General features: G+C 44.6%; 1 pseudogene; it reads left to right on the top strand.

Annotated features, from left to right (window-relative positions):
• Positions 1 to 9,805: 9,805 nt before the first annotated feature.
• Positions 9,806 to 12,495, top strand: LOC144769341 (protocadherin gamma-A11 pseudogene; annotated as a pseudogene).
• The last annotated feature ends 4,176 nt before the right edge of the window (positions 12,496 to 16,671 follow it).

The following is a 16,671-nucleotide window of genomic DNA, read 5'->3' on the forward strand; positions in this document are numbered from 1 at the left end:
CGTCAGTCCATGTGATGAGGTCTTAATGTAGAGCAGCGCCAGTCCGTGCAGGTAACAGCGTCGGGGCAGTGAGGCTGGGTAAGCAGGGATTTCGAGGGACGATGCAGAGGGAAAATTATTTATTTATTTATTTTTCCCTCCGCATAGTCCCTCAAAATCCCCCCCTTTCCCAGCCTCACCGCTGTTACCTGCACGAACCACGGCTGACAGAGAGGTTTATAAGAATTTGAACCTAGGAATTTTTCAGTCTACCAACATTTATGAAATATTTTAAATGTGCCTTTTCAATAAGGTTTCCCTATCATACTGTGAATCATCTGGGACTACTCTCAAAGGGACAGAGCCCAGTCAAGTGCCGAATGACCTGGGGTGAAGAATAATCCTGAATACCCATCCTATGATCCATGTTAGACTTTTACCCTGCCTCCATTAGGAGAATAATTGGGCTGATTTTAACCTCTTGCTATAAAGGCTGCAGTGCTACAAAGGTGCTTCAGAAGTCAGTGTGTTGAAAACAAAAAAATGAATACGCGCATTCTTAAATACATAAATAGGAATAGTGAGAATCTCAGCTGTTTGAAACCTAATAATAACCACCAGATGGCACCGAATTAAATGTAAATGGGCAATTGGATGAATTATCTAGTTAGTGGTAGAGTTAAAAACATGGAGATGCTATGGTTCTCTCTTTAACGAAAGCTCCTAATGCCTGTTCAAGAATGTTGTTTTCGTATGTGTGACTACCTTATGGAACTTCAAGAGTAATGTGGGCTACAGCAGGAGTATGTCATTCCAACTAACAGAATATTAATTGGTATCTGGCCCCAGGGAAGGACCGTGCAAAGCAGATTTGACTCCCCAATTACCCTCCAATCACTGAAATTAACTAAAGAAGGAAGAGGAAAAAAACAAAGTGAAAATAGATTCTGATCAGCCTCTTGCTCCTAAAGCGAGTCATCAAGGAATTAAATCAGACAGAAAAATACAAAACATGTCAATATGTAATTGTTGTGTTAGCCAGTTTGCCCCCCCCCCCCTGGTAGAGCATTTCTTTCTTCGCCCCCTCCTTCTACTGCACCTAAATAGGAAATACTTTAGCTGGATCAGCCTTCATGGAATAAATAAAAAGTGAGTGACAGCCTGGAACCAGCTCGGGGAGGTAGAGGTCATCTGGAAGTCACATGGTGCTACTTGATTGGAAGAGCACCCCAAAATGTAAACATGGCACCACTATTAATTGGCCAGAATGAGAATAAATGCTGTGAAGTAGCTGTGCTCGGGGTGCCTGGGATCCTCGTGATCTTGGCTAGATTTTACAGAACATTAGAACTGAAAAGACAATTGTGTGTGGGTTGCTGACTGACAGTCTTCTTGTCAGGATAATGACAACTCTGAGGCTAGATCCAGCAAGGATAGCTGTTGGATGGCTGGAGATGGATGAGCTGTATTTCAGATAGAGAACATGGCTGAGCTGTATCCCCGCCTCAGATGAGACCCTGCCTTGTGGAGTCCATGTTCTGGGTCCCTGGTAAGGAAGGACCTGTGTATGCAACTTCGGCCCTGCATTTGCTGTAAGTGCAGCATATTCCTTTAAGAATGGGGCAGCCTACGGTGAGAAGAAGTGCTGGAGGTCTGCACGTGCAAGATGTCACTCTCGAGGACAGGAACCCACAACAGTGCATGAAAGGGGCAGATCTGAGATCAATGCTGCGGGAAACCCAGGGGAAGGATCAGCTCTACAGGATCCCACTTTGGTGATCCCCTCAAACCCACCCTCAGGGTGCCCTTACTGGCCACCAACAGGACCTTGGGCTTGTTCTGGACGCCCCATCGGCCTGCCAGTGATTGGCTGGGTTTGTAAGACAAGGCTAAACAGATAATTCCCCACAAACCACTTGAAGTTCTGCTCCATGGTTGCAGAGAATGTCATGTTACGTCCTCACTTTGTGAGAGCCACTGTGGGCCTGAACACAACTGCTGCGGTTCTGTGGGTGGCCCTGACGTGGGAAAGTTGTCTACATTCCTGGAGTCTAAAATGAAGACGACTGGAAACGAGCTGCATATGACAATCATAACTAAAACTAGCAGATCCGTAGATATGGACATTCAAAGGGTTTTAGCTTTAAACTGTCTAACCGTGCTTTGTTGTGTCAGAAATATTACTCTCTGGAGAGGAGGATGTTTAAGGATAATGCTTTCGTACATGGAAACCGCATTCAATGGTTTCCGAATTATCGACATTTGCCCCTTTTATTGCTGGGCCTGTTGTTCCTGGTGCGCTGGTATCAGGGAATATCTTTATTTCCCTCTGGCGTACGCCATTTTATCTTTGTCGTCCCCCTGTTTCAGGATCGCCAATACTACGGGGCGGAGTCTCCATGTATTTGGATGTGGGGTGGCTGGACACGGAACAGACAGAAGCTGTAGGAGCGCGCGCAGTGCCTCTGACAGACAGGAGAGGCTACCTTGAGCGCGTGATTCTCCGGCAGCGAGCCATCCTCCCTCATGTCGAACCCGCCCTGTCAGCTGTGCCATGTGAAGGTGCGCATTTAAAGCCTTGAGGACAAAGTCAATATCTATGGTCTGTTGTGAAATAAACATATTGCCAAAGACCATAGTAGGCAGTGGCTTATTGATTGTGACAATCTCTTGCCAAAATCTTAGAATCAGTCATTAGGAAAAACCTTTGTCAAATACATTAGCTAAAGGTCTGCTTATTGTGAAATGTGTAGTCTATATTGATTGTTTCCATGATTTGCCCCCTAACTGCAAAGTCTTTAGCTCTTGTGAGGGGTGTTCATTCTTGTCATTGTATGCACGTGTTACCATTGCAGTGAACCGAATCTATTACTTCCTCGCACTTTTGGTCCCCGCGTTGCGTGCTTGCGTTGGTTCGAGTATCGAGTAGTGTATCAGCGGTGGCTCGTGGTTATCGATCGGCGTCTGTAGGGCAGGGCGAGGGTCTGACTAGCGAGGCCATGATTGCCCACATCTGTCTCCCACAAAGATGCAGGAAGGGCAGTGGTCAAAGTGGGAAATAAAAAGTAGGGGAACTGTGGGTGGAGAATCAGGGGGCAGGAATAACCAAAGATTGAATCAGTGGGCGGAGTCAGGGGTGTGGCTAGAAATAGCAAAACATACCAATTTTTAGTACGTTTAGCATTTCACTGACCAGTTACAGCTTATAACGTTATTTAATTAAAACTATGGATAAACATGTTTAATTCAGGAAAAAGCAAACACTTATAGGCAATACAGGTTTATGTAAAGCGTGTGAAATATAAGCAGGAACAACATGTTACCTTAACCCTTTCGTTGCTGCCGTCGGCACACAAGGTGCTCCATGCATAGCCCGGTTCAAACCAGTTGCTGGGGCACTCCAGCCCCAGCTCTGGCGCGAAATTGGACAAACGGAAAGGGGTGTAACCACCCCCTTCCCAGGTTCCACCCATAGGAGGGACCTAGCAGGTAATCCAGCCCCTTAGTTTAGTATAAAGTTAGGAGCTGTGTCTAGAGACTTTAGATTTATCCTGGAAAGAAACTCTGAAATGAAACTCTTGGACCTTCGACGTTCCATATCGACTGGAAGACTGAAGACATCTCCCTTGTGGCCAAGGAGTGACCACCCTGTGCAAACAGGCACCAACAGTAACTTGCCGGTTTGCTTTGTCGACGCGCCCGCTAGAACCCGAAGACTTAGCGACGCAGGAACTGGACTTCTAGACTTCTCTGACTCCGACCCACATCCACAGCAAAACTGAGACCCGTGGTGGACACGAGAGACGTGGGACCGGATATCCTGGACTACCTGCTTTTTGCTACCTGTGCAGCTTCTGAGGTACCCTTGAAGTTGTGCATTAGGGTTTGAGAAGCCCCAGACCCGAGCAGTATTTGCACCAAAGCTCAGCCCTCCACGAGTGCCGCGTGGGGCCTGTGCCTGTATTTCAGCTCAATGCGTCTTCGCGGTTGCTAGCCCATTGGCTAATAGGCCCTCTGAAGACATCTTTGTAAAACTACACTGCTTGCCTGGTTGCTCCGGGCTTGCTCCAGCTTCTCTGTGAAGGAGAAGCTCCCCAGACTTGCTGGTCTGAACTGAAGCCAATCTTCCCATCCTGCGTGGATTGCATTTGCCAAGGTTTGTTGGGTCCAATCTGGATACCGACACCGCCAACAGCTAGATCCGTCATGGGACAGCTCGACTCCAGCTCCTGGTCATCGTTGACGCCTCCTGGTCCTCGTCGCTGCAGAGACAAGCTTCACCTCTTCACCTGATTGCATCTCGACATCGCCTGGTTCCTTCCTGGTCCCTTCCTGGTCACTGGCTAGTGACCCAGACTCTGTCCCCTCTGCTTTCAGGTTCTGCTCGACTCCGATCTACCCTTGGATCCACCCGGACACTTTTCTCCTGGTCGCCTGCAGCACTTTCTTGCAGCTCTCCATAGGAAACAGCGACGAAACCCGACACGAAAGAACACCTAGGCACCCGGCTTCCCTGGGTGAGGTAACTCGAGTACTCCGGTGCTCCCGTGGGTATTAACTATCCAAGTGTCCTAGTTTAACAGGGTTTTCACGTAGTCCATCCGGAAGTGTCCAAAATCTACTACTTCGTAACTTTTACGTTCCCATTGAAACTCTATGGTAACCTGCGTGTGTGTTTATACACTGCACACGCTTCCCGTGGGCCTCCTACTTCAAATCCCTTGGTTGCTCAGTGTAGCCCCAGCGATTTCCTAGGCCCTAGACCTACTCACCTTTCCTGAAGTGGTTCTTATACCACTTATTCAGTATATGGTTCGTGAGGCCCCTAGGGCAGAATTGTATTTGTGCAACTTATAGTATGCTTATTGAGTAACTTGTGCTGTATCTCGAACTCTGACCTCATAAAGAGTGCAGAGGGGTTGTGTTAGTAATAAATACATATATATTTGATATATACCGTGTGTGGTGTCCTTTCATTTGGTATTCAAGGGATTATATATGGTAAAACAGCTGGCTTCACATGCTCTCTGAAGTTTTAGCCTAAAACTGCTTTGTCCATGCTACCACTAGGATAGCTGGTCTATAAGGTTGACTTTACAACCATCACCATAAGGGTTGTTTGGACTGGTGCAAGGTGCCCACTAGAATAGTGGACATCATATATCAGGCCAACTTCTCAGACTGCCCCGTTCACTACTCCTACCCCGTTCACTACACCTGCCCCATCACTGCTGCTGTCCCTTCACTGCTCCTGCCCCGTCAATGCTCCTGCCCCGTTCACTGCTCCTGTCCTTTCAACGCTCCTACCCCGTCACCTCTCCTGCCCCGTCACCTCTCCTGTCCTGTCACTTCTCCTGCCCAGTTACCTCTCCTGCCCAGTCACCTCTCCTTTCCTGTTGCCTCTTGTGCCCCGTCACTGCTCCTGGCCTGTCACTTTTCTGACTCGTCACATTTCCTGCGCCATCACCGCTCCTGCCCATTCACTGCTCCTGCCCATTCACTGCTCCTGCTCGTTCACTGCTCCTGTCCGGTCAGCACTCCTGCCCGATCACCGCTCCAGCCCCATCACTTCTCTTGTCCCATCACTATTCCTGCCCCGTTCACTGCTCTTGTCCGTTCACTGCCCCTATCCGTTCACTGCTTCTGCCCATTCCTAATCACCGCTCCTGCCCCTTCACTTCTCCTGCCCCATCACTTCTCCTGCTCCGTCACCTCTCCTTTCTTGTCACCTCTCCTGTCCCATCACTTCTCCTGACACGTCACCTCTCCTGCCCCGCCACTTCTCCTGCCTGTCACTTCTCCTGCCTGTCACTTCTCCTGCCCTGTCACTTCTCCTGCCCGTTACTTCTCCTGCCCAGTCACCTCTCCTGCCCTATTACCTCTCCTTTCCTGTCGCCTCTTCTGTCCCGTCACTGCTCCTGCCCAGTTCACTTTGTGTACAACATTGACAAGATACACAAGGTGGCAAGTTACCCACAGTACTCTGTTTGGGGAAAGCTCCTCTGTAATCACTAACTCCAATCTCACTGGCACATGACATGCTAAAGGCAGACTGCGGGGGCATTGTTTTTCGAAAGGGGGTAATCAGCCTCAATCGGAAACTGAAGCATTTTCAATCGGAAACTAAAGCATTTTCAATATTATATACAACAAAGCCATAGTTGTATGAATGTAGTATATTTATCTTTTCCAACCAACAACCTTTGACAAAGCCAATAGTCCTGGCTTGTTGTAGGTGTAATGTTACTTGTTGTATTATATATGTGGAAGCAATAACAGAAGCAGTAAAATACAAGTCGGGCAGCACATTACGCTGGGCACATATTTTTAGCATAAATGTTTTAAGCCACATCCTTAATTATATTGGCCACGTCCCTTTGAGAGCCTCCCAGTTTTTTCATCCCACTTAAAGCCCTGCCCCAATTGTGCTGTGAGTGATGGAAGGTCATGAAAAGTTGGTTGTATGGGTGTCAAGGGGGATCATATTGTCAGAGCCACTGTAGCGTCACAACAAGAGATTCCCCAGCACATAGGCCCTTTACGAGGAGTTTGAGACAAATAGGCCTAGATGTATCAAGCTTTTTGCGAATCGCAAACGGTATTTTTGCATGTTTTGGCATGCATCAAAAATTCGCAAATTAAGGAATCGCAAATATTTGCGATGCCTTATTTTGCCATAGCATTTAAGGAATCGCAATTGTGCGATTCCTTAAATGCTACGTATGTAGCATTTTTGAATTACGATTTTTGGTTAAGAAATCGCAAATTACCACCAACTTGTAGTTGATGGTAATTTGCGAAGTCTTTAAAAAATGCACAATTTGGCATTTTTGAAGGTGGCATGTGATGCACACACATGCCCATAGGGCATGTATGTGCGCCATATGCACACACATGTACATTTCATGGGTGCAGCAGGGTGTCTTTGAGACACCCCTGCACCCTTGAAATAATTCTCAAATTGCGATTAGCAAATTGCGAATTCGCAATTTGAGAATGACTTCACAATCATTCCTATGGGCTACCTGGCCCATAGGAATGCATGGAAAATTATTCCTTATTTGCGAATTCACAAAATGCGAATTCGCAAATAAGGAAGATTAAGGAATCGCTAAAAAATAGGGATTTTTTTACATACATTCCATTTTGCGATTTCTAAATAGCGATTCCTTAAAAATCGCTATTTAGGAATCGCAAAATGGAATCTTGATACATCTGCCCCATAGTTTTTCTCAGTCTCTTTAGATTGTACTGGGTTGCCTTCCTGAGGAACAGTGCAAAAAATGTCAGTGCATCAGTGAAAAAAAATGTGATTAACCCTATACACAGAAAAGGCATTTTTTTCAGGCCTTCTCCCATAACATGACACAATCATTGTATTGTAATTGCATTTATATAGTGCTTACTACCCCCAACGAGGCGTCGAAGCGCTCTTTCAGGGAAAGCTCCTCTGTAATCACTAACTCCAATCTCAGTGGCACATGACATGCTAAAGGCAGATGGCGGGCGCATTGTCATTCTAAAGGAGGTAATCAGTCTCAATCGCAATGACAATGGGCCTGCCATCAGCCTGTGAGAGCTCAGGGAGGGGCTGCTGCAGCCTCTGGAGTACAACAGAGAAGTGCGAGCATCCCCTGAAAGCTGAAAGAAAAAAAAAGTTCTCGTTTTTATTAGGTAGAACTATTCTTGCCGTCCCGGGATGCTTTTTTGAAAGCAAAAAGTAGGGGAACGGACTGGAATAATTTCTAGAAGTAGGGGCACGCCATGCCCTTCCGTCCCCGCCCACTTCTACCACTGAGGAAGGGTGTCAGATTCCGAGATACTCTGTCCTTGGTTTTGTGCAGTTTTTGGTAGATATACATTGGGTGTGCTGCTGATTACTTCAGTCTTCTCTGCAATGGTTTGAAGTGTTTAATAAACCACATATCTCTTTATTTACAAACGTTGTGGCTGTTGTCAAGGGCTCTAGTTTAAACGCTTGTCTCAAAGAGTATGAACAAACTTTATTGGACACAGTCCAGGCTATCCGTGCTTTTTAAAACGCGTGGCATGGGGCCATATATTCATTTAAAGTATCAGACAGCGTCGATGCACATCCCTCGGAACGCTGCGAAGTAGGTTGTGATACATTCAACCTCGACATTATTGACTAGAAAAGATCATAAGATGTTGGGTTCAGTTCAGTTAAAATGTGTGTTGTTATTAATTGAATTTGTTGCAGATGCATTGCAATGGTTTTAATAAATCACTCTATTAACTGATATTTAACTGTTATGACTATTTTTCTTTATAATCGTAGAAAAAGTCATCAACTTCGTTCAAAAGCGCGTTCTGCTTCTGAGAGTCCAGGTTGACTTCCGATGTGTTTGTACATTGTGATTTTGTTGAGACTGTATTGAGCTGTGTATCTTCTCGCTCGCTGTCAAACTCCATCTCCCGTGCTGTATGAAGCCACAAGTCTAAACAAGCTGGGGGGGGGGGGGGAAATATCTCATATTACAGGAGCTGATAAAGAAAAAGGGTGATCGGGGGTTGCTGTATGATCGATTGCGTAGTGCCCGTTAGGAGCAAATCCCGGTGGAACAGCATGGAAATGAGTGATGGCAGGGCTTTAAGTGCGATGAAAAAACTGGGGGGTGTCCTCTCAAAGGGGCGTGGCCAATGTAATTAAGGGCGTGACTTAAAAACATAATCTAAAAACCAGTGCTTAGCATAATGTGACATCCGACTTGTATTTTGCTGTTTCTGTCATTGCATCCAGATATATGACAAGTCGGGAATATTGGCTTTGGCTTGTATATAATATTGAAAAAGCTTTCATTTAAAGCCCTGGTGACACCACGACAATGTTGCTGCTCCTGGGTTTCAAAAAGAGAAGGGAAATCAAGAGAGAAAATTACTCTCTTTAAAGGATTTCCCTTCCCTTGCAACGCTTACCTGGCATCGCCTCATGCCACAACTTCTCTACTAGTGAGAAGTGAGCCGTGTACATCGATGTGCCTGCTGTCACTGTAATCCAAGGAAAAACGGACCACCTGTGCCAAGACACAAAACAGAGCCCGATAGAGACCCGTTTGAAGGTCCCCTTTAAAAAACTACCGGTGCTAAGACCCGGTGAGACCCGGCCCGCTTAAAGCCCTGGTGACAGGAACACATGACGTTCGCGTTCCACTGCGTTTGAGTCAGAGGGTTACGGGAGGCGCTACTAGGGAGAGATCTGGAGGAAACAATATGATGAAACCTCTGAGTGAAAATGTGCACCTGGGAATTTGAAAAGAAAGATTGAAGTCTTGAGTGAGTTACAAGTGAGATACAAGTGGAACAGATACAGAAAATCTGATATCAGTATAGACAATGTTTGCGTTCCAGAACGAAGTTATTCCGTCAAATCTCAAACAAGAAACGTAGGCATTATTGAGTATTATCTTATATTGATTTCAAAATTAGAATACACATGCGATGTGCTTGTTTGCGTATAACTTGCCTTCCAGAAAGAAATGTAATACAGTAAAAGTGAGACAGATTGAGGGTGGTGATCGGTTATGTTTGAAAGATTGTAACAGAACTGACTTAAATTTAATGTATGTTCGTGATGGCAGAGCAATTAATTCCCTAAGCATGTCAAAAATAAAATTTCGTCATACAGTTGTTAAAAGTGTCTTCCTACCGCGAGCCCGTGCTTTTACTTCATAGACTGCATTATTTATTTTGGCCAGCGAGAGGAGCTGTTTGTCAAGAAGTCGGAGAAAGCGTAATCCATGGAGCAGTGGTGCTTTAAAGGAAAACGCACAAGACTGGGAGACAGAACACATTACTATCAGGTAAAACGAAACGAGACCTTTACAGGACATCACACAGGACGGCCATTTCAGGACGGACCTTTCACCTTGCCGTCCAAAAAAAACAAATTAGCAAGGTAAGCTCAAAGTAAACCGTAGACTAAACCTGGCATGGCTTGGCTACAACGTCGCTGGTATTTTAAAGCATGGATGCTTCTCTCTGTGATCGCGGTGGCCTTCTTTGATACCGTCTTTGGCCAAATCCGCTATTCCATTCCGGAAGAAATGAGAAAGGGTTATTTCGTTGGAAATGTTGCTGTGGACCTGGGGCTGGATGTGAAGCAGTTACCGCACCGCAGAGTCAGCCTTGTTTCTAAAGGTAAGACGCAGCATTTCGATTTCAATGTAAACAACGGCCATTTGTACATCCGAGAACGCACCGACAGGGAACTGCTGTGCAGGCAAGCGCCGCAGTGTGTGCTGCACTTAGACATTCTTCTTGAAGACACAATGAAAGCTCACGCAGTAGAAATCGAAATCCTAGATATCAATGACAACGCCCCAGTTTTTAACACCTTAGGAGCTTCGTAAACAAACCTCCCCAGTGCTGCGCTGTCCATTATCCAGTGCTGAACTGGACGTCCAGCGGTCGCACGCAGCACTGGGGAGGTAGTGCCCGTGACGACCGTTGGCCGACGGCAGCACCTAAAGGGTTAAGAATAATGAAGCAACCTTGCAGGTCCTCGAGAACACGACACCAGGGGCGCGGTTTATAATACCTCAAGCACAAGATGCAGATCTGGGCGTTAACTCATTGCTGGACTACCAGCTGGCCACAGACGAATACTTTATATTGGATGTGCAGAGTGAAGGTAACAGTGCGAAGTCTGCTGAACTTGTTCTCCAGAAATCCCTGGACAGGGAGCTCAAAGACGAGCACAGACTGATCCTCACTGCCACAGATGGTGGCGACCCCGCCAGAACTGGCACAGCCCTCATCACGGTGACGGTTCTCGATGTTAATGACAATGCACCCGTTTTTAATCAGTCGGTTTACAGAATTGCTGTAATGGAGAATGCGCCAACTGGAACAGTGTTGTCCAGCATTACAGCCAGTGACAAGGACCAGGGCGCCAACGCTGAAGTAACCTACTCATTGAGCACATTTGCTGACATATTTCACTTGAATTCACAATCAGGAGAACTATCGGTGTTTGGAAGTTTGGACTTTGAAGAATCTGAGCATTATGAACTCGAGATGCAGGGAATGGACAGTGGTGGAAGGTCATCAAAATGTAAAGTGTTGGTTGACATAATTAATGTCAATGATAACAGTCCAGAAATTGTAATTAAATCTCTCAACAACACAGTTGAAGAAAACTGTCCAGCTGGTTTGGTGCTTGCGTTCCTACATATATACGACAGAGATGCTGGTGAATATGGTCAGCTGTCATGTGCCATCAGTGTCACTCTTCCATTTGAGCTAAAGAAATCATTTGGCAACTACTACAGTTTAGTGACGGAGAAAGCCCTGGATAGGGAAGAGACTTCAGAATATAGCATCACCATCACGGCCACAGACAGAGGGACTCCACCTCTGACCACAAATAAAACCATTATTATTCAAATTTCAGATAAAAACGACAACCCACCTATGTTCGCACAACAATTATACAAAGCATATGTAATGGAAAATATGTCTCCAGGAGCATCTATTTTTTCAGTAATTGGGGCAGATCTGGATTGGGAACACAATGGCCAAATAACTTATTCTATCACAGGAGAGAGGCATGATGGAGAAGTGTCTCTGTCATCTCTCATCTCTATGAACTCACATTCTGGTGTCTTTTATGCACTTAAATCGTTCAACTTTGAAACACTAAAGGAAATTACTGTTCAAGTGATGGCTCATGATGGCGGCACTCCTGCCCTAGCTTCTAATGCCACTGTTATTTTCTACGTGCTTGACCAGAATGACAACACCCCTGAAATACTCTACCCTTCTACGGCCACCGATGGATCCTCTGGTGTCGAGGTTGCTCCTCGCTCCTCTGAACCTGGGTATTTGATCACAAAAGTGGTGGCTGTTGATTCAGACTCGGGGCAAAATGCTTGGCTCTCCTACCAGCTCCTGAGGTCCACAGACCAAGGACTATTTACTGTAGGACTTCACAATGGAGAAATCAGGATGGCCCGCCCATTTCTGGAAAAAGATTTATTGAAGCAGTTTCTAGTAGTTTTAGTAAAAGACAATGGCCAACCTAATCTCTCTTCATCTGTTACAGTGACCATAGTGGTGGCGGATAGCATTCCTGAAATTTTATCGGATTTAAGGGAGCCTTCTTTTCAGAGTGAAGAAAACTCTGACAACACCCTATACCTGGTGATAGCTCTTGCTGCTGTTTCTTTTCTTTTCCTTTTTGCTTTAATAATGGTGTTGATTATCAGAGTACACCAATGGAGACAATCTCGTTTTTTGGAGTCTTCTGCTGCAAATTTTAACGCCCTGTCATCTGCACAGTTTATTGGAATTGATGGTGTGAGAGCTTTTCTGCATACCTACTGCCACGATTTGACCACGGACTCCGGGAAAAGTCAGTTAAAATGCTCTTATCCAGTGTGCACAAATGCACTTTCTTGCAACCAAAATCTGGAGAATCGCGGATCTTTGCTAATAGAAGAACCTCTGCTAACCGGACCTGAAGACAGCTCTTTCATTCTGGTGAGTTGTTGCTAATTGCTCATGGAGCCAACGATTAACGGTTCTGAGTTTTAATCAAGTTTAAAAATTGCCATCATGCCAGGAAAGGCAAATTATCGACATTGTTTTCTCTCTTGAAACAACATGAGAGTCAAAGTATGTTATTGGGTGTCGATTGTAAGATTGGACCTTTGCATGGTTGTACACACAATCAAATCAGTGGGAATGTTTCTACTGACATAATACAGGGTTTCTCAGCACACAGCATATACAACAATAGTCATAAGAGACGTTTGTATATGTCTTTGATTTGAATGGTTTATTGGAAGAAAATATTTCTCCAAAGCACAATAGTTTATTGAATAAGGAGTAAAGTATATGTTGAAGTGTCACAGAATTGGCCACTATTAAAGCAAACTGTGCCCTATATATCTTGAAAGTGAACATGATATCCATAGTAAGAAATTATTGATAAGAGCATGCTACAATAATGATATAAATATTTGATCTTGAAAGGAAAAGAAAGCATTTGATGTTTGTCTGTTTAGCTGTTACTTTTTTCCACAGCTGGGTTGTATGTTAACTCTGTGGTTCCCAAACTGTGCGCCACGGCACCCGGTGCGCGGTTAGAGGTAGCCAGGGGCGCCACGCACAATTTGGGAAAGATAGCGTGTGCTCAGGAAGCTAATTATGTAGTTGTGAGACTGTGAACAATTAACTACATCTCAGCCTGAACGCAGCAAGTGAAGCTCATTTAAATTACACTCAGCTGCAGCTCATCACATAGGGGAGTTACAAATGCTACCTTTCTAATCCGGAATCATGATTTCGCCCGAGGGCACGTCCGATTTACACGCGTAGGATGTGTTTTCTCGTAGCCTCCGCATAGGCAGCAGCCAACAGACTGTCGAGCTCGAGTTCAGCTGTGCCTCTGAGGACCCTTTCCCTAACTTACAAGTAGGTTGTTTGCACACTAGAATACTTCTTGCTTTAAGGTTAACTGCACAGAAGGGGGGCATGAACAAACTTGTGACCCCCAAGCCAGTGTGTTTGTTGGCTGCTGTTCCTGCACATTGTTCTGTGAAGAAACATTGTGCCGGAATTTATTAGGTTGAAATTCCAGTGGGCAAACTCGCTGTGGAACTAGGCCACCTTGCAGCCTGGATTAGTTTTCTGGCCTTCGTCTGACCCTCAGCCAAGGCCAGGCAGGACGAATGTAATAAATAACGAGTTTCTTCCTCAGGCTCAGTGAAAGCAGTTCCTCCTTCTTTTTTGGAGCTCATTCTGAGCGGTCTGATGTGGTTATTTCTGCTTTAATTTGGGTTAATTACTGCTGCACAATTAGCATCTTTACTGATTGTGGAGTTTAAAACAATCAAACAAAGTGTGTTTCTGCTCACATTTTCACTTAGGAAATATAAACAGAGAAGTACCTGGAATTCATGGATTGCACGCTGTTAATTCACCCCAGACTGGGTCACCTATGTTTTATATCTGGGAAGAGGAGTGCAGCAGAGTGATGAGAGAAATGTAGAAACTAAAAGTGACAGCAAGACTTTCATTCTGAGAAAACAAGGGCAATCAGCAGGTGGAAGAAGGAATACCTGGGGGGTAAAACAATATGTGAAAGAATCAAAGGGGAAGAGAAGGAAAGCAGGACATAAAGGCAGAGAGAGGGGAGAAATAGAATGTATGAAGAGGAAAGGCAGCAACAAAAGGTAGAGAAACGAAAAGGGATGAGGGACTAGAAGACGCTTTAGCTTTTTCATAATTGAAAGTTTCACAAAGCATCATTAACTGACCATATACAGATACAGTAGGGTTTGCAACAATGCATGCTTCCTTTAATGAAAAGAACAGGCACGCCCATAGCTGCTCTTTGGCTCTATTTTAGTGTTTAGTAGTGCATTATAGGGCTTGTAGTTTGTCTTTGTTACAATATGGGTATCATCTCACAAATCATGGCAAGCGAGAGTTAATAGGTGACTCGGAGTCTGAGAGGATTAGGGTGGGCAGCCAAAAAGCCAAGTGTTGCAGCCTGCATTTTAATTCATGTACCATTATAGAGGAAGCAGCATTGATGATTAGGTGGCTGCTTGGTTCTGACAGCTCTGAGTTTTAGAGGTTTAAAATTGGGCTGCAAAACCTGGCTTTGGCAATCGCTGGCCTCGCTGCATATGCCCAGGGTTTGCTTCTTCACTGGCAGCAGCACTTTGCATGACAGTGCTTACTTCAGTTATTACTGAGGTGGCATGGTGGTAAAAAAAAAACGATGGATTGGGATACGGCCTGAGTAATTGCCAGTGGTTGGGATTAATTCAAGCAATCCAACCATCACCTTGATCTTTGTACTTCACTTATTTGGAATACTCATCGCCTTCATCCGAAATAATTTCAGGGAGGAAACTGGAAGTACTTCTGAGGTCGGGCTTACATCCCCCCACCGGTTAAAAAAAGTAACATGATGGGGAGCCATGGCCAACTCCCAATTTGGTCAAGGGAGCCACAGGTCGAAAAAGTTTGGGAACCACTGTGTTAACTCTTTGCCTTCCCTCTTCAAGTTTGATTTCCATCATACATGTTTAATTTGTAGAACTGTTTTACAGTGCCAGCATACTGTACTAAATCGTCATTCCCTGTTTATAGCAAACTGAGTGGGTACCGTGACCAAGCAGTATAATAAGCACACTGCTGACAAGTGTTATTTGAGACACGTTCATTGATACAGTTGACAGACATTTAATAATACAGTTCTATTTGGTAACATACATTGCATTACTGGTGTGTGGCAATGATTTAATGTCCTCTGCAGCACGATTGTGAACTTGACTGGTAAGAGGGAATTTTCGAAAATAATATATGGCTACTTTATATAGGAAGAAGTTTTTAAACGGTCTCTTTATATGGCTGATTCCTGTTCTGGGAGCATTAAAATATTCAAATCAAGTTTCAAAGTGGTTTAATGTACTAAATAATGTGTTGTGTTGCATTCAACGGCGTTCACGAACACATCCATGACCAAATGTACCTTTGGTTAGTGATGATGGCAGATATGTGTCTCCGTGACCCTTCACCTACAATACACAAATTTTATGAATAGATCACAGAGCAGATGAACCTGATAATAACACCCACTTATCTTTCCAGCACCGGGGTAACATTTCTACTAAACTAGATCATTTGTTACCTAACTCTATGTGTTTTCATTCAGTTATGTTCCATTACTTAAGATATCATGCATCTTTTGAGTGACATATTTCCTTAATGGCAGCACGACTGCAGAATGTGTGACCCCCTTGATACCACCAGCTTGCAGCTACTCCTCAGTATAAAGGATGGAGCATAGAAGAAACCAGCTCCTGGGTCACTTGGGACAGACAGATTGAGGTCCGCTAAGCTTGTAACAAAGTGGAAACCAACACGGTCTTTGCACCACCAGAATAAAGTTTATATGGAAGGAAGGGCAGATAAACAAGAGAGATACGTTAAATTCACCAATTGTGATTTTAATTACACATTTAAAAACACTCCAGTAGCATTCATAGAACTGAGTTGAGTAATGGTATTTACAGCGCTGTGAAGATACATTTTACACCTTAAGCGCCACACAAGCACAATTATTATTATTATTGTTGTTGGTATTATTTTGGTAGTGGAGATTGCAGTCCGAGCTAGTAGACAGAATGTCTGTTAACAGTCATCACATATACTCCTGCACTAAGTGGAATTGTGTTATGAGCGGAAGGCATAATTGTAATTGATATTCAAAATCAGTTGACTATATTATTTCCTTGGTTGGAATGGCCGCCTCAGTCATTGAGTGGCGCTGTTCACCATAAGTGACAGAAATGAAATAAGAGTGCTGAGTAATTTTACTGACACATCATACATGCCTGTCATCATAAACACATTTCTTTCATCATCAATAAACCGTTCCAAATGATTTGTAGAACTGAAATGACGATTAGAATGTCTGTTACCATTAGGCTATGCATCAGTGTGAAAGCTAACGGGGCCAGACAAGCACGAACCCTCAGGTTTTATTTAAGAAAAGCACAGATAGAAATCCGAGGTTTGGAAGCAAGGCTGTGGGCTGTGTGATTCTAATGGTAGTCTTGGGCCCAGCCTTTGGGCCCATGCTGGTTACTGGGGACATTTTCTTTAGTAACAAACCTTGTCAAGGACACTGGGCTCCCTGCCTTGCAGACGTTA

Source organism: Lissotriton helveticus, chromosome 7 (assembly GCF_964261635.1).
Source record: "Lissotriton helveticus chromosome 7, aLisHel1.1, whole genome shotgun sequence".
Classification (NCBI taxonomy): domain Eukaryota; kingdom Metazoa; phylum Chordata; class Amphibia; order Caudata; family Salamandridae; genus Lissotriton; species Lissotriton helveticus.